General features: G+C 41.5%; 1 protein-coding gene and 1 long non-coding RNA gene across 2 annotated transcripts in view; one reads left to right on the plus strand and one right to left on the minus strand.

Annotated features, from left to right (window-relative positions):
• The window catches only part of LOC122886876, an 88,914-nt gene that overhangs the window by 60,710 nt on the left and 8,474 nt on the right, over positions 1 to 19,730 (minus strand). The window contains exon 2 of the mRNA XM_044219661.1: positions 17,184 to 17,266. The gene's annotated coding sequence lies outside the window, so the exon portion shown is untranslated. The remainder of the gene's footprint in view (positions 1 to 17,183; positions 17,267 to 19,730) is intronic.
• Positions 14,103 to 16,681, plus strand: LOC122886946. The gene is made up of 3 exons (XR_006380447.1): positions 14,103 to 15,082; positions 15,867 to 15,915; positions 16,574 to 16,681. It is a non-coding gene; the product is annotated as an uncharacterized LOC122886946 (long non-coding RNA).

The following is a 19,730-nucleotide window of genomic DNA, read 5'->3' on the forward strand; positions in this document are numbered from 1 at the left end:
ACAGTGGTGTTTCATACAAAAACCAGGCAGATTCTCTATCTTTAAGATGCTGTCAGTGAACCTCAGTCTGTTTGTGACTTTGTTTCTGCTCACAATAAGAGGTAGGTGAGATAATCAACATTAAAACAGATTCATTGATCAAAACTTTCGAATCATTAAGTTACAGTTATTTCTTCCTTCAGGTGTCAGCTGTGAAGAACTCACTCCAGATAACGATGAAAAGTCCAGTTTAGAAGGTAGCACTGTTACTCTGTCCTACACATACTCCAAAAAACCAACTGGTAATGATTATTTCTTCTGGTATCGACAATATCCAGGAAAACCACTACAATTCCTGATCTCACACTCTGCTTCAGGAAAAGTAGGAAATAATCCAATCCCTGGACTGAAGATTAAAGTGGAGCAAAACCAAATTGATATGAACATCTCCTCTGCTGCAGTGGCTGACTCTGCTGTGTACTACTGTGCTCTGCGGCCCACAGTGACAGGAAACATCAAGACTCTGTACAAAAACCTTTGGAGCAAAGACAACAGAATACTCCACAACGTCCACTAGAGGGAGTCACACACTGTTAACCTTCAGTGATATGTGATGATACAGTCTGGATTCTTTGGACTGATGATACAAACTTAAGAAATATTGAGTCTTGAAAACATTGCACAAGATTTTCTAAAAACAACAATTTATTCAGTCCTGTTGTTTCCAGATTAACCATACAGGCCTAAAGCAGAAGACCAGTGTTCAACACCTGTGAAGGGAAGTGTGGTGACTGATGATGACCACTTGCTGGTTGAATCCAAGCCGGCCTGATTTCCAATTGGACAAACAAAGCTTCCTTCCACTTCCACTATTTTATTCCCAACAAAGCATTATCACAAGTACAGGTTCACCAGGGCATGTTTAAAGAGAAATTAAATATACATATAAACAGCTGGCAAGTATCCTTAAAGTAGTTTAAACACACCAGCTCTGTTTCTAGGTTACAAAGGAAATATCAAAGTATCACAACACCATTGGTAAAAACCCATACCAACAGTAGGTGCAATTTTCTTAAATGGCCTTTAGGTGTCAGGTTAAGACCATCAGGGTGAATTATGACAATGAGCCACAGCCCACTACTACAAAAGATACCTGATCCAGAGCAGGTGGCCGTTAACATAAGCACTCGCAAATGTAACGTTAGCAATAACCCAACTAGCAACATCCTCCATGCCGTGCAGCCCGTGTAGCAGTCCGTCGCCCACACCGGGATCCAGTCCCGGGTGAGGGGAGTGCAGCAGCACGTCGGGCTGCCGCACGCCACCGTAGTCCTGCTGTGGACTCCATCCGCTCCCCAGCAGCGTCCTGCCACTGTTGCGCCACCCAGTCCAAATCCAGTCTTGCCGTTAGCCTAACAGTCCTTCAGGGCTGAGAACAACAAGCTAACTGTTGTGTTGGCTAACGCACGTAGCTAACTAGATACTGCTCGAAAAAAAGAAACCTTTTAGTTACTTGAAAAGTAGTTCCTGGGGATAAAAGTTCCGGGTACTTTGGGTGGAAACGCAGCTTACGTGATATTGGACTGTACTAATAAACTACTGATCTCAGCATCCAGATGTGGGTTTGTTTGTTTGAAGGAACATTCCTATGACAATGTCTTGTTTCACTATCAAATACTCACCGCCTGTAAGCTTGAAAGGTGAGTGAACAGTTTGTAGCATCACTTTGCCAGTTAAATGTTGCTGTAAATACACTTCAGAGATGTGACGAGGTGAAAACGCGGCACAGACGTAGAGTCTTTAACTTATACGATTGTGACGGCAGCATCAGTGTCATTTCCAGAGTGGAAGGTAGAGGAAGTGTAACTGAGAGAAGTGAAAATACAGAGCTACGAGGAGACGGAGAGATTCAGGGAGGAGCTGAGCTGCTACTATACTATAGAAGAGAGAGGAACTTCCATATTCAGCAGAGTTCAATACACAAACCAGAAACATTACCTTTATTCAACATGCTGTCACTGGACTATTATGGACTGTCTCTACTTTTACTATCCATTCTAACAGGTGTGCTAGATTATGCAGCAAGAAAACGTTTAATTCCAGTAACATCTGAATGTGAATCATTTATTGAGACTTTAACAATATGAAATAACAGAGTTATCTCTTCCTTCAGGTGTCAGCTGTGAAGAACTCACTCCAGTCAAGAATGAAGAGTTCAGTTTAGAGGGCAGCACTGTTACTCTGTCCTACAAATACTACAAACAAGCAACTGGTAGTGATCGTTTCTCCTGGTATCGACATTATCAAGGAAATCCACCAGAGTTCCTCATCTTTCACTTGGGAACACAAAATGCAACAAAGTCTGGACTGTCTGTTAAAGTGAGTGAGGATAAAACCCAAATGGATCTGCAGATCTCCTCTGCTGCAGTGACAGACTCTGCTCTGTACTACTGTGCTGTGAGGCCCACAGTGACAGCAAACCCACAGTCTCTGTACAAAAACACAAGCTGACACACTGACAAGCTGCTGGAAGTCTTTTTTCCACACTGTTGTACTGAAGTTTTGACCTCCACTAGAGGGCGACATTATCAAGTAGGCGGTGCACTACTTCTGCACTGTGTTCAACCGTTGTGTCAATAATAACTGCTGCTGTGAAGAGAACAATTCTCAGACTGAATGTTGAACAGCAGCTAGTTTCTCCTGTTGATTTAAACCTTGTTGTAGAGATGGAACATTGGCTGTGGATTATTCTTGCTGCTCTTTGCTTTGGTAAGATAGAAAGCACAACATGTTTTTATTCTTTTCTAAAGAGTTATGTAAACTGGAGTTCAGAGCAGAAATCTCTGAAGAGTTGAGCTGTTTCTGTCCACAGAGTAACACTGTACAGCTGACATTTTACACTGTCTTCTCTCAGCCTCATGAACAATGTTAGTCTAATGGCTTCATTTTCTCTACTTTTTCCAGGACGAATAGCTGGAGACAAAATCTCTCCTGTAGGAGATAAAGTCAGTAAAAGTGAAGGAGAATCTGTCACACTCACATGTGAATATGAGGCAACATCAGAGTATATTTACCTTCACTGGTACAGACATCATTCTGATCTTCAGGCACCTCAGTTTATACTCTTGAAAGGAGCAAGATTATCGAGCAGTTATGAATACATCCCTAATAATCGATATGGATCTCAAACATCACGAACATCAACTAAACTGACCATCACAGGCCTAACCCTGGCAGACACAGCTCTCTACTACTGTGCTCTAGAAACACAGTGATACAAAGTCTACAAGAGGCTGTACAAAAACCTGAACACAGATATATGACTGCTCTTCAAAGAGGAAGGAAGTGGGATTCAAACCACAGCTTCATATCAGATGGATTCTGCTAATTCCTGTTTTATCAGAGTCACTGTGGTTACAGCTGCCAATGAAACACTGTGGGAGGAGTCACATGAGCAGCAAATCCACATCAATGAGAAACCAACTGGATGATGCTTCAAACACAAGACTCCATGGAAACAAATAAATGGAAAGAAGTTTGTAATGTGTCAGATCTGACCTACAACATGTCTGACATTCAAACAGTTTGCTAAATAAATATGTTTGAGAGCTAAGTGATTAAAGTGCATTTAACATTTACTCATTTTACCGAAGTCATGTTTTTTTCCTGACATTTACCAGGTCACACTGGGTCCAGTATCTTATAACTCAAGTGTTCAGTCAGATACTGAAAAGGTGTCAACTTTTTGAAAATTCAATCTTGTAATCTTGTAAAGAATACAGCTTGATGTCTTTTCATCTGCATATCTCCAAAAATCACACTATTCTGAGCGGTTATAAACTGCTCCAACAAAAAACTAAAACATATACATTTGTGAAATTAATTTCACTTTAATTCATCTCCCTTAAATGCTTACTTTTGCATCTGATTGTACTGCAAGAAATTATGGACTGCAAGTTTGTAGATTTGTAATCATAAAACTGCAAAGCTGATTCTAAACGAGTTGCGACTTCTGTTCCTGGTACCCTGGTATTTCTGGGACTTTTTGGGTTCGGGCACAAATTTCTGGACCAGTAAAGACCTCTAGCTTGAGAGATCAAAGCACATAAACCAGCCGGTTGAATAGTCTATAAAGGACCTGACTGAGTGTTTGCTGTACAATGTAACACTGAAGCCTCTACTGTCCACGGTAAACTGGTGGGAACGGCTCCTTCAATGCAGTCTCAGTGGAATATCTCATTTGGAATTGACAACACCACTGAGCTGGTTTTGGAGGTGGAGATCCTTATGTGTTATGAATATGATTCCTATTCTACCCCTTTTTCAGCAGAAGCTGCAGAGATTTATGATCTCTCCAGTGATCCAGTCCCGGGTGAGGGGAGTGCAGCAGCACGCCACCGTAGTCCCACTGTGGACTCCATCCGCTCCCCAGCAGCGTCCTGCCACTGCTGCGCCACCCAGTCCAAATCCATTCTTGCCGTTAGCCTAACAGTCCTTCAGGGCTGCTAACAACAAGCTAACTGTTGCGTTGGCTAACAAGTAGCTAGCTAGCTACTGCTCAAAAAAAGGGGGAGGTAAATCTGAAGGACATTTGGACTCTGTTGAAAAGGCCTAAATTAAATGTATTTCTTTAGTGATGTGTTTAAAAGTAGTTCGCAATTTGCACTTTGTAATTTCTTTTATAAAATAATAATAATAATAATAATAATAAAACTTTATTTATAGAACACTTATCAAAACAAAGTACAAAGTGCTCCACAACAAGATAAATAAAATACCACAGTGAATGACGAAATATAAAGAAATAAAATACATGAAATACACAAAAGCAATAAAATAAACAGCCAGTTCAGGTAAAAATCAAGATATGCTTTCACGTAAAAATGTGTTTTGAGAAGAGACTTAAACTAAGAAACTGACTCAGACAACCTAATTTCTTCGGGCAAGTTGTTCTAGAGCCTCGGGGCCCTGATAGCAAAAGCTCTGTCCCCCTTAGTTTTCATCCTGGACTCAGGATGAGACAGGAGAACCTTGCCCAAAAATCTCAAACTACGTGAAGGTTCATAAGGGATTACAAGGTCTAAAATATAGTCTGGGGCCATGAAGAGCCTTAAAAGTAATCAACAAGATCTTAAAATCAATCCTGAAACCAACAGGGAGCCGATGTAAGGAGGCTGAAACAGGTGTGATGTGGTCGAACCTCTTGGTCCTGGTTAACAGCCTAGCGGCTGAGTTTTGTACAGTCTGCAGTCATGTCAAAGTTTTTTGATTAAGACAAGTGAACAGGCTGTTACAATAATCAAGGCGTGAAGAGATAAAAGCATAACAGTTTCTGCATCACTAAGATTTAAAATAGATCGGACTGCTATATGCTGCTACTGTATGAATCTGTTTATCGCTTTACTGCCAGTTTGTCACGTAAAATACAGTGGTAGAGAATTGAAGATTAAATTTGAAAATTATCATTGGACCAACGCAATATCAATATTGTATTCTGGTTGTTGATTGGTTACGGAGGATGCCCTCCCTTGGAGCATCAATTTACGTGTTTTGGCCAATAGCATGAAAAAAATTAAGAACCTTAAATTAACATAAGAGCTCCCACCCTATAAGGAGGACAGAAGTAGCCCGTCCTGCTCTGAACCCCAACCCTCCACCACCACTTCACACAGACTGCCGTTTCCCCTCTTTCCTGGCCTGCAGGTTTCGCTGTTGAGGGTTTTTAAAATCAGAATTGAAATATTGGATTTTTTCCATATAAGACAGAAAAAATATTTTAAAATGATAATGAGATCTGATAATGGTTTATTCAACCAACAGTTTTTTTATGTCCCTCTTGCGTCCCAAAAATAGAGGAGGAGCAACCTCCTCTGCCTCTGCTTTACCTACATGCTAACGCCAACCGCTAATGGCTTAGAATCGTGGTGTTCATTAAGAAAAGGGTTGGCTAAATCGATCATACAAAATGATATGTTGTTAATGTCGTCGTAGTGAGTCACAACATTTGTTTTTAACTGTGTTTTTGAGATTAAACAGGCGGTAAAGTGAAGTGCAGGCTGCAGACCAGTGTGTTTACTCCTGCAACCACCAGCAGCCCTCGTCCCATGCCTCCTGCTAAAGCACACAAACGCTGTATTTTGCACATTTATATTTCTGCAGATAAATTAATAACTATGGAACCAAATGCTGTTCTTGTATCTGAAAACAAGTATATAATGCTATATATGTAAAAAGACATGTAACGCTTATGCTTGTGTTACCATATTCTAATATTTACAACGCTCTGAGGAAGTAGTGGCTCTCAATTTCACTGTTATACAGCGATAAACTCCTGTACATCTCACAGCTCAACTTTACAAGAGCGCCACCTAATCAACATAAACACAACCTCAGCTGTGTAATAAATCATGTGACTTAACTTACTTTCGGTTTCACACGGGACACGAATCTCAGTCTCCTGGGTGAAAGTCCTCTGTCCACCTCCCTACATGGACTTTGACAATCTTTATACTTCCTCATATGACTTCCTCCTTTGATCCCGTCATACTTACTGAGGCCACTTGAGGTCGCCGCCTAATGATAAAAGTAACTGCCTTGTGGCACTAATGAAGTACAGTTGGTGAAAAATCCTTAAGGAGCCTTGCAGACAACAGTGGTTGCAAAGTTCATCTCAAGACCTCAAGACAATAAAAGATTTGGGAACAAAAACTTTGTTTGAAATAATGTCAATTGGTTTAGATATCGTAGGAAAAACAGTAACTCAAAAATCTTGTAAAAGAACATCTGTAGAATATTTATAACCAACTGGTTGTCATTTGAATATTAATTATAGAGCCTCCATGAGGCGTGTGAGAGCATATTTAACAAGATTCCTTATTTACTGGATGAAGATTGTGTAAAAGTGTATTTAAAAGAAAACCCACCAGAATAACAGGTTTATCTCTATGGGTTTTAAACTGTCAAATATATTGAGGTCTGGTTTTGGTGTTGTTAACATACAGTGATGTGAGAAGCCTGGTTGCTGAAACCAGCAACTTGTGACAGGACCCTCCTGTCACGTAAAGCAGCCACGCCCTTAATTATGCATAACTTTAAGCCTTAATATAATATAAACGGGTGAGTTATGAAAAAATTCACCCCCTCACAGTTGTCATGAAGGGGGGAATTAGCTTTAGAGGCCAAAAACCGTCTTTTGAACCAGGTTTGTAACATGTTTATTTCTGCTGTAAAGTTGGACATTTTTACATGGGGGTCTATGGGGATTGACTCACTTTTGGAGCATCAAATGGCCATTGGAGGAACTGCAGGTTTTGGCACTTTGGAGGTTGCCGCTTGAGATATACAATATACAGTGGGTACTGAAAGTATTCAGACCCTTTTAAATTTTTCACTCTTTGTTTCATTGCAGCCATTTGCTAAAATCAAAAAAGTTTACAAATTTACACTCAGCACCCCATCTTGACAGAAAAAAACAGAAATGTAGAAATTTTCGCAAATTTATTAAAAAAGAAAAACTGAAATATCACATGGTCATAAGTATTTAGACCCTTTGCTGTGACACTCATATATAACGCACATGCTGTCCATTTCTTCTGATCCTCCTTGAGATGGTTCTACGTCTTCATTGGAGTCCAGTTGTGTACAATTAAACTGATTGGACTTGATTAGGAAAGGCACACACCTGTCTATATAAGACCTTACAGCTCACAGTCCATGTCAGAGTAAATGAGAATCATGAGGTCGAAGGAACTGCCCAAGGAGCGCAGAGACAGAATTGTGGCAAGGCACGGATCTGGCCAAGTTTACAAAAGAATTTCTGCAGCACTCAAGGTTCTTAAGAGCACAGTAGCCTCCATAATCATTAAGTGGAAGAAGTTTGGGATGACCAGAACTCTTCCTGGACCTGGCCGTCCAGCCAAACTGAGCAATCGTGGGAGAAGAGCCTTGGTGAGAGAGGTAAAGACGAACCCAAAGATCACTGTGGCTGAGCTCCAGAGATGCAGTAGGGAGATGGGAGAAAGTTCCAGAAAGTCAACTATCACTGCAGCCCTCCACCAGTCGGGGCTTTATGGCAGAGTGGCCCGACGGAAGCCTCTCCTCAGTGCAAGACATATGAAAGCCCGCATAGAGTTTGCCAAAAAACACATGAAGGACTCCCAGACTATGACAAATAAGATCCTCTGGTCTGATGAGACCAAGATTGAACTTTTTGACGTTAATTCTAAGTGGTATGTGTGGAGAAAACCAGGCACTGCTCATCACCTGCCCAATACAATCCCAACAGTGAAACATGGTGGTGGCAGCATCATGCTACAGGGGTGTTTTTCAGCTGCAGGGACAGGACAACTGGTTGAAATTGAAGGAAAGATGAATGCGACCAAGTACAGAGATATCCTGGAAGAAAACCTCTTCCAGAGTGCTCAGGACCTCAGATTGGGCCGAAGGTTCACCTTCCAACAAGACAATGACCCTAAGCACACAGCTAAAATAACAAAGGAGTGGCTTCGGAACAACTCTGTGACCATTCTTGACTGGCCCAGCCAGAGCCCTGACCTAAACCCAATTGAGCATCTCTGGAGAGACTGAAAATGGCTGTCCACCAACGTTCACCATCCAACCTGACGGAACTGGAAAGGATCTGCAAGGAAGAATGGCAGAGGATCCCCAACTCCAGGTGTGACAAACTTGTTTGCATCATTCCCAAGAAGACTCATGGCTGTACTAGCTCAAAAGGGTGCTTCTACTCAATACTGAGCAAAGGGTCTGAATACTTATGACCATGTGATATTTCAGTTTTTCTTTTTTTAATATATTTGCAAAAATTTCTACATTTCTGTTTTTTCTGTCAAGATGGGGTGCTGAGTGTACATTAATGAGAAATAAAATGAACTTTTTTGATTTTAGCAAATGGTTGCAATGAAACAAAGAGTGAAACATTTAAAGGGGTCTGAATACTTTCCGTACCCACTGCACATCTGAGTACAATTAGTTGTCCGTGTGGTGCTTCCTTTCAGAAATCAGAATCAGAAATACTTTACTGATCCCAGAGGGGAAACTCTTTTGTTACAGCAGCTCGCCTTTACGTCAGTGCACAGAGGAATAGAAGTACTAGCAAAAAAATATAATACACTATAATACAGGTCAGAAAATAAATTAAGTACCAAGTGGGTATAAGTATAAAATAAAATACGTGAAGTACCGGTTGATAATATGGTATAAGGTAATAGTGCATAAACTGTCAAGTGTAGCTTATTAAGGTTATAATGAGACGGAGGATATTGCACAGCAGTAATAGTATGAGTAATATCAATATCAATGAATAGGGACTACTAAAATATTGCACAGGAGTATTACACAGAATATTGCACAATTATGTCAAGAATGGCAGAGATTTAAGGATCAGTGTCCAGTTTAATGACTTAGGGTCATACAGACTGACACTTAGAGGAGTTAAACAGTTTGATGGCCAAAGGCAGGAATGACCTCCTGTGGCGCTCTGTGGTACTTTTTGGGGGGATGAGTCTTTCGCTGATGGTACTCCTTTGCTTGACCAGCACGTCATGGAGTGGGTGGGAGACACTGTCCAAGATGGCATGTAGTTTGGCCAGCATCCTCCTCTCTGACACCACCGCCAGAGAGTCCAGCTCCACCCTCACAATGTCACTAGCCTTTCGGATCAGTTTGTTGAGTCTGCTAGCGTCCGCTACCCTCAGCCTGCTGCCCCAGCATGCAACAGCATACAGGATAGCACTGGCCACCACATAGTCATAAAACATCTTCAGCATTGTCTGGCAGATGTTGAACGACCTCAGCCTCCTCAGAAAATAGAGGCGGCTCTGGCCCTTCCTGTATAGAGCTTGAGTGTTCTTAGCCCAGTCCAATTTATTGTCCATGTGTACTCCCAGGTACTTGTAATCCTCTACCATGTCCACACTGACCCCCTGGATGGAAACCGGGGTCACTGGTGCCTTGGACTTTGACGCATTAAGCTGCAGATGGTTCTGCTCACATGTGACAAAGTTCCCCACAGCAGCCCTGTACTCAGATTCATCACCACTGATACATCCCACCACAGCAGAGTCATCAGAAAACTTCTGAAGGTGGCAGGACTCTGTGTGGTAGCTGAAGTCCGTGGTGTAGATGGTGAAGAGGAAGGGAGAGAGGACAGTCCCCTGAGGGGCCCCAGTGTTGCTGACCACGCTGTCCAACACACAGTGCTGCAGGCGCACGTGCTGTGGTCTGCCAGTCAGGTAGTCCACAATCCAGGACACGAGGGGGGCATTCTCCTGAATCGCTGCCAGCTTCTCCCCCAGCAGGGCTGGCTGGATGGTCTTGAAAGCACTGGAGAAATCAAAAAACATGATCCTCACCGTGCTTGCCTGCTTGTCCAGGTGGGTGTGGATGCGGTTCAGCAGGAAGATGATGGCGTCCTCAACTCCCAGCCGGGGCTGGTAGGCGAACTGAAGGGGGTCCAGGAGGGGTCTGACCATGGGTCGCAGCTGTTCCAGCACGAGTCTCTCCAAGGTCTTCATTATGTGGGAGGTCAGTGCCACCGGTCTGTAGTCCTTGGAGCCACTGTGACGCGGCGTCTTTGGAACAAGAACGAGGCAAGATGTCTTCCACAGAACAGAGACCCTTTGAAGACTCAAGCTCAGGTTGAAAACATGTTGAAGGACTCCACATAGCTGAGGGGCACAGGCTTTTAGCACCCCGGGCCTAACTCCATCAGGGCCTGCAGCCTTGTTTGATTGGAGTTTCATCAGCTATCCTCTCACCTGGTCAGTAAGAAAAAGTAAGACGACGATACGGAGCTACCGCAACAGGCAGCATGCAGGCTGGCACATGCGCATCATATCCTTCAGTGGTTTATGATGATACAGTCTGGACTCTTTTAGAGGTGAGAATGAAACAGAAAAATGGAAATATTTCAGACTAAAAAAATCAGCTGATCAAAAAGTTAAATAAAAGTCATAAAAAAAATAAATAGAAAAATAAACAGAAAGTCTATTATCTACCGTGTTTAAGTCTAAGATGGTGATTTTAACTTTACTTTTTGTTATTTGGACATGTTTCACAACCACATAGTTAGCATTAATGAAGAGTAATAATAACAACAACAACAACAATAATTTTTTTTAAAAATAACAACAACCACTTTATTTATATAGCACCTTCCAAAACACCTTTAGAGACAAGTGGAGATTTAGAAGCGATTAGCAGGGCCCTGCCAGAGGATCTCATGCAGCGGTCCACCGAGGTTACTGCCTCTTTTTAACATTATTAGATAAGACAGATTGTTAATGCTGCTGAAGGGCCAGAAGGGTCATTAGAATTATTTCTGATTTGGAGTCATTTAACTGCAGGACACTTTGGGCCATCCAGTCCTTAATTTCAGCGAGGCAGGACAGAATACAGGACACGTCAGTGGCACCAGGCTTGATCTGGACAGCTGAGCGTAATCCGTGTAGCAATGAAAATTGACATTATGTCCACGCATAATTTGCCCCAGGGGTTGCATGTACATAGTAAATAAGAGGGGACCCAGATTAGACCCCTGAGGGACCCCACGAAACAGAGGAGCACGAGAGGAGGAGGCATCTCCAAGCATAACAGAGAAAGACCTTTCTGACAGATCAGAGATGATCCAATCTAGAGCCACATCACTGATGCCAATATAGTTCTTCAGACATTGTGGTTCACTGAGTCAAAGGCTGAGCTGAGGTCAAGGAGAATTAAAATGGAGTACAGGCCTGCGTCAACAGCAAGCAGAGGAGTCTCTGTTCGAACCGGTGTGACATACTGCTTTAAAAACCAAGTGGGCATGCAGTCTGAAGGGCAGTATGCAGTCGGGGGTTTTGATTTTTTAGTTGTTTCTCTACAGATTCATTCAGGTGAATTTTCTGCAGATTCCTCCTTCAGTCTGATCTTCTTGGATGATGATGACGACTGCAGCATCACAGTCATTTCTAAAGCTTCCATCAGCCTGAATAGAAACCGACCACAGCAAGAGGAGGAGCTACACCACTGAATATGAAAGGCTTCATTTTGGAACTGAAGAGCTGCTGTGCTCTCTCTATGGTTCATTCAGTACAAGTGAAAATCATGCAGCGCTCTTTGGTTTGGATATTGATGTTAATGTTTCATACAGGTAAGAACTCAAAAGATGTAGCAAGATGTAAAAGGAGATGTAGACATCTTATTAAATTGATAAACTAGATTTAAAGATACATAAGTAAAAAATACAAATGTCACAAGGAAATATATATTTGTTCATTTCAGGATCCTCTGAGGATGTAGTGAAACCATTTAAAGATGTAATGCTGGCTTTGGAAGGAGACACTGTGACTCTCTCCTGCAACTATTCAGGCTCTGTCACCAACGTCTACTGGTATCAACAGAAGTCCAGTTCATCTCCACAGCTTCTCATCGCAGGTTATTCAGAGAAAACAGCAAGGTTGTCTGTTACACATGACACAAAAACAAAAGAGGTTCATCTGCAGATCTCCTCTGCTGCAGTGACTGACTCTGCTGTGTACTACTGTGCTGTGCAGCCCACAGTGACAGGAAACACCAAGACTCTGTACAAAAACCTTTGGAGCAAAGACAACAGAATACTCCACAACGTCCACTAGAGGGAGTCACACACTGTTAAACCAATACGTTCACTGAACTGATGAGAGGAACTGAAAAAACAACATCAAGAGGTGATTGGCTCCGCCCATTGAGCTTCAACTCAACCAATGACATTATTTCTTACTCATTCTACTGCAGTGGAAGAACATTGCTCATCTGCTGTCTGTCTGGCTTTAACAACTCCAAAGACATGTTGCTTTACCTCTTTTTACTTTTCTCTCACTTTACAGGTGAGTTTAAGAACAGAGATTTAAGTTTTGTTTAACCTGCTGTATTAACCAGATATACACTACCTGTATTTCAGAACTTTTCTCATTTCTTTGCTCTGACAGAATGCACATCATGTTTTCATCATCTTGTAAAAATTAGTTAATGGAGTTCTACTTTTTTTGCATTTTGCTGTTTCTGTCCACAGAGTAACACTGTACAGCTGACATTTTCCACTGTCTTCTCCTCTCAGCCTCATGAACAATGTTAGTCTAACGGCTTCATTTTCTCTACTTTTTCCAGGACTAATATCTGGAGACAAAATCTCTCCTGTAGGAGATAAAGTCAGTAAAAGAGAAGGAGAATCTGTCACACTCACATGTGAATATGAGACAACTGAAGACTATATTTACCTTCACTGGTACAGACATCATTCTGACCTTCAGGCACCTCAGTTTATACTCTGGAAAGGAGCAAGATCATGGAGTTATCGGGAATATATTCCTGATAATCGATATGGATCTCAAACATCACGAACATCAACTAAACTGACCATCACAGGCCTAACCCTGGCAGACACAGCTCTCTACTACTGTGCTCTAGAAACACAGTGATACAAAGTGTAGAAGAGGCTGTACAAAAACCTGAACACATATCTGACTGCTCTTCAAAGAGGAGGGAAGTGGGATTCAAACCACAGCTTCATATCAGATGGATTCTGCTAATTCCTGTTTTATCAGAGTCACTGTGGTTACAGCTGCTAATGAAACACTGTGGGAGGGTTCACATGAGCAGCAAATCCACATCAATGAGAAACCAACTGGATGATGCTTCAAACACAAGACTCCATGGAAACAAAAAGCAAATAAATACATAAATAAAAAGTAAAAAAGTCTGGATTCAGTAATAATTTATATTTTCAGGCATTAAAATCTATAGCGTACATCCAGTAGTACCACAGTTCACCAGTTGAAGAGTAAAAGTGGCAGATTTCAACCAACAGCAGCTCTTAAAATAACTCCACCAGCTTTGCTGTCGACCTGACACTGCTGGAGAAAATCACAAGTTCCAACTTTTACCTTTAAAGCAGAGTCTAATCTGTTATTTTCAAACCAAAAGACAAAACAAATATGGAAAGTCTGATTCTGTCTAAATATTCAGTCCTCTCAGTTCATGTATAATTTGTCTAAAGGAAAACGCAGGTTAAAGACACTATGTGTAGGTTTTTAAAACCTGCCTCTTTGCTGCCTCCCAGTGGTGGCAAACAACCAGGGGACAAACATGAGCCCCATTTAACTGGTTGCAAACACAAGTGCAACCTCCTGCCACACCTGGGTGTGGCCAACTAATTATTACTATTCTGGAGTCCATCGGACGCAGCACAAACCTGGTGCAGCGTAGCACGTTGAGTTTAGGTTGGAAGAAAGGCTGAAAACAGTATTTGTACGAGCAACACAGACTCAACATGTGGCCTTTCTTCCGCAAAATCCCTGAATTCAGTGACATGTTGGAAACGATATTGATAAAACTTGGCGTTTGAACTAAGAAGTCACCTGAGCAGGGGGACATGTAAGCACAGTTTTAGGTCAACATGAATTCTAAAATTGTAGTGTGCCACTTGATCAGCATAAACACAACCTCAGCTGTGTCGCTTAACCTACCTCAGCACAAGGGATTTTGGAGAAAAAACAGTAGTGATCTGTGTGGAATTCACCCTGGGCTGGGATATTATGACTGATAGCTTGTGCTGTGCACACCCTGTCATGTAAGATGTTTTTCCCTGTGTAGTCTAACTCATGCAACTTCTCAGGCCAGCAGCTGGAGCCGCACCATAGACTGCAACTAACAGTTAGATAAGAGAAAGTGGGGGAAGGTACAAACCAAGGTCAAAGACTAACAGAGGTGCACTGAGAGAATAAGCTGTGGGAAAATACTGAATGTTGTGTGATCGGGTGTGGCTTTAACATATAATCAACTGCTATGTGCCTTAAACTTCAGACACAACTGGGGAGCCGTAGATTCAAGACGGTGAGCATGTTGTGTCTCTAGATATATCTGTATTGTTTGTGGGGAAATAAATACTTGTAAGTTCCCGTCCAGTTTTTTCACAATTGAGAATGACTTCCGGATGGGAGCCGAAACGTCTTCATTCTGAAAACAGTGTCCAGATGACTATGACTGAAACCTTTTCTACGATAGAACACTCCTGGACGAATGAGGGACTACACGTCTTATTTTGAAGAAATACTTGTAAAAGACATTGGTAGGTCTCGTGTGGATCCCTTCTCATAAACCGACTTGGAGAGAGGTTGGCATACCTCGACATCTGATACATTAATATCAAGAGTTTTATCAAGGACAATATTTCTGAGTTGTCCCAACGATATGTTGAGTCCATCCAAATCCATTGCCTTGCAGTCCGAGACGTTATCACCATGTAAATTAAAATCAGATAAGATTCTTATCATAGTTAGTAAAAGAGAGGCTCCATCTGAACCGAGCCATGTTTCTGTCAGAAACAGTATCAGTAACAACAGCTTCAATATTGTACACATCACAGTGTGTACGGCTATGTACAGAGTTTTCAAGCTGTGAATTTCTTACTGGTTTATATATGAGTACACTGTTTTGTTGTTGCAAAGTCCTCCTCTCTATGCTGTGATCTCTGAATAATAATTGGAATTATGGGCATTGAGAGCACAAGGGGGAGGTGTGGAGGCTGAGAATCCGACTAAAACGACCGACACCTCGGCCAAGTGGAGGGATGGGACCGAGATAGCAATAACACAAACTGATGTATATTAAGAGTTGTTGGATGGTAACTGTGTAGATGAGTAGATAAATGACACAGTATCACCCGTCTGAGAGCACCAGACCAAAATCAGTCACAGCGTTGACTGGGAAAGAGTCAAAGTCACCGACCACAAGTCATCCAACACCTTAAATAAGACAAGTTAAGGCATTAAGACACGATGGCTTCTGATCATTGCTAGGGCTGATTTAATATATAAAATATTAATTCTAAGATTTCTCCACTTTAATTTCAGGAACTATAAAACATCCTCCATGTTCCCAGAATAAAGACCAACTCTTCAGGTAACCAAGCTTCCTTCTGGTGTGACCTGCCTTGGTCTCACAATGGTACGAAGAACTGAAACTGGACATTCAGTTAACATTTCTCTGAGGCAGAGCTGCTCTAGATGCACAAATAATCTCACTGGCTCAGTTGAACTGTTCTAAAAAGGTGATTCTCTGGCCCCGCCCACTGGTGTTTAAGTCAACCAATGAGATTATTTCTGTCTCCAGAGCAGAAATGTTTGAGGAACCTGATGTTGAGGAGAAGGGCTGTGCAGCAGAGAGGCTGTTTAGTGTTTTCATTCTACTGCAGTGGAAGAACATTGCTCATCTGCTGTCTTTCTGGCTTTAACAACTCCAAAGACATGTTGCTTTACCTCTTTTTACTTTTCTCTCACTTTACAGGTGAGTTTAAGAACAGAGATTTTAGTTTTGTTTAACCTGCTGCATTAACCAGATATACACAACCTGTATTTCAGAACTTCTCATTTCTTTGTCTGACAGAATGCACATCATGTTTTCATCATCTTGTAAAAATTAGTCAAAAGAGTTCCACTTTTTGTATTTTGCTGTTTTTGTCCACAGAGTAACACTGTACAGCTGACATTTTCCACTGTCTTCTCCTCTCAGCCTCATGAACAATGTTAGTCTAATGGCTTTATTTTCTCTACTTTTCCAGGACTTATAGCTGGAGACAAAATCTCTCCTGTAGGAGATGAAGTCAGTAAAAGAGAAGGAGAATCTGTCACACTCACATGTGGCTATGAGACAACATCAGAGTATGTTCTCCTTCACTGGTACAGACATTCTGACCTGCAGGCACCTCAATTTATACTCTCGAAAGGAGCAAGATTATGGAGCAGTGAAAATTATATTCCTGATAATCGATATCGATCTCAAACATCAGCAACATCAACTGAACTGACCATCACAAGCCTAACCCTGGCAGACACAGCTCTCTACTACTGTGCTCTAGACACACAGTGATACAAAGTGTAGAAGAGGCAGTTCACCAGTTGAAGAGTAAAAGTGGCAGATTTCAACCAACAGCAGCTCTTAAAATAACTCCACCAGCTTTGCTCTCGACCTGACACTGCTGGAGAAAATGACAAGTTCCAACTTTCACCTCTAAAGCAGAGTCTGTCATTTTCAATCCAAAAGAAAAAAGAAATATAAAAAGTCTGATTCTGTCTAAATATTCAATCCTCTCAGTTCATGTATAATTTGTATCGTGAAACAAATTAAGGGGCAGCAACAGTTTCAGAATCATCAGCAGCTTTAATACTTACAGGTAAAAGTTCCAGTTGTACAACAGAAGACGTCTCAGCTGAATCGACCAGCGACGACTACATGCAGGATGAGGTAACACTGTCTAAAGGAAAACACAGGTTAAAGACACTGTGTAGGTTTTTAAAACCTGCCTCTTTGCTGCCCCCCAGTGGTAGCAAACAACCAGGGGACACTGAGATGAATACACTGAAAGCAACAACATGAGCCCCATTTTTTCTGTAACTGGGTGCAAACACAAGTGCAACCTCCTGCCACACCTGGGTGTGACCGACTAATTATTACTATTCTGGAGTCCATCAGACAAACCTGGTGCAGCGCAGCACGTTGAGTTTAGGTTGGAAGAAAGGCTGAATACAGCATTTGTACGAGCAACACAGACTCAACATGTAGTCTTTCTGCTGCAAAATCCCTGAATTCATTGACATGTTGGAAACAATGTTGGTAAAACTTGGCATTTGCAATAAGAAGTCACCTGAGCAGGGGGACATGTAACCACAGTTTTAGGCCGAAATTAGTACCAAAATTGCAGTGAGCCACCTGATCAACATAAACACAAACTCAGCTGTGTCGCTGTACCTACCTCAGCACAAGCGAGTTTGGAGCCAGGAAATCACCAGGTACATGATTCAAGATTTAAGATTCAAGAAATTTATTTGTCTCATGTACATGTAGGATGAGCAGTGAAATGAAAAACAGCAATGCCCACAGTGTCATGGTTTTGGATTTGTGTTCAGCTCTTTCCTGTTTTATTTTGTAATGTGTTCGGCCCTATGTGTCTCGTGTAGTTTTTCTTCCTGTCTTTGGTTGCTTTTCCCGCCAGTTTTGATTGCTTACCCTGCCCTGATTAGTTTCACGTGTCTCATTTTCTCCCCTCACCTGAGTGTATTTAAGTTTGTGTGCTTCCTTTGTTCTGTTGTCAGATCGTCTTCATCAGTTTGTGTCAAGTGTTCCAGCCCTTCTCCAGTGTTTCATGTGTTTATTGGACATTGTTCCTTAGATAGTGTTCCTTGGACTTTTGCTCATTTATGGACTTTTGGATTTTTGGGCAGAACAACAAAAAGCAATAACAATACAAAAGAAATAATATTTACAATAATATTAAGATATAAATTTATATTTTTAATATATATAAAAATATGAAAATGTATGTTTTGTCTATGGCACTTATATATGTGTGCATGAGATGTTGAGTATGTGGAACTTAATTGGGGACCCTAGTGAGATCAGTGTTAACAAGCCTGCTGGCCTGAGGAAAGAAACTCTGTCTCAGTCTTTCTGTATAGCTGCAGCAGTCTGTTGTTGGGGTGGTGAGGATCCTTTATGATCCTACAGGCCCTGTTTCTGCACCTCTTGGTGTGTAAGTCCTGCAGGGAGGGGAGTGTAGTCCCTGGTGGTCAGGAAGTCCAAGATCCAAGCACAAAGGGGGGTGTTCAGTCCCAGTTTAATCAGCTTACCAGCAAGTCTGGTGGGGACAACGGTGTTGAAAACTGAACTGTAATCGATGAACAGCAGTCTCACATAGCCCCCCTTCTGACTTTCAAGTGTGCATTAAAGAAGTCCTGCTGGTGGAAAATGACTTTGCAAGGGCTTTTTAGAGACTGCTGGAGGCAGAACAATAATTCGGTCCATAGATTAAACCATTGTTCATCAGTATTTAACCAACTCCACAGGTACTAATTACAGCCCCAAATACATGTCCAACAACATTTAAGATACCTTGCAGACAACAATCGTTACAAAGTTTACCTCAATACAAAATCAATAATCACACAAAGGTTGAGCAAAAAAATAATTATGACATCCAGAACAGTCTAATTCCAAAATCTTGTAAAAGAACATCCATAGAATATTCATAACCAACTGGTTGTCATTTGAATATTAATTATAGAGCCTCCATTAGGCGTGTGAGAGCATATTTACCAAGATTCCTTATTTACTGGATGATGATTGTGTAAAATCAGAATCAGAATCAGAAATACTTTATTGATCCCTGAGTGGAAACTCTTTTGTTACAGCAGCTCACTGTCACATCAGTGCGCACAGGAATAGAAGTACTAATGAAAAATATAATACAGGTCAGAAAATTAATTAAGTACCAAGTGGGTATAAGTATAAAACTAAAATAAGTGTGAAGTGGCTTACAGGCTGATGATAATAATACGGTATAAAGTAATAGTGCATGAACTGTCAAGTTAAGTGTAGCTTATTAAGATTATAATGAAACTAAGGATATTGCACAGCAGTAATAGAGGTATGAATAAATGTCAATAAATTATACTGAAAACAGAGTATATTTCACAGGAGTATAAACACATGATATTGCACAATTAGTTCAAGTATTGCAGTGATGTTAATGATCAATGTCCAGTTTAATGACTTATGGTCATATAGACTGACACTTAGAGGGAGGAGTTAAACAGTTTGATGGCCACAGGCAGGAATGACCTCCTGTGGCGCTCTGTGGTGCTTTTTGGGGAGATGAGTCTTCCACTGAAGGTACTCCTTTGCTTGACCACATGTCATGGAGTGGGTGGGAGACACTGTCC

This window comes from Siniperca chuatsi, linkage group LG13, assembly GCF_020085105.1.
Source record: "Siniperca chuatsi isolate FFG_IHB_CAS linkage group LG13, ASM2008510v1, whole genome shotgun sequence".
Classification (NCBI taxonomy): Eukaryota; Metazoa; Chordata; class Actinopteri; order Centrarchiformes; family Sinipercidae; genus Siniperca; species Siniperca chuatsi.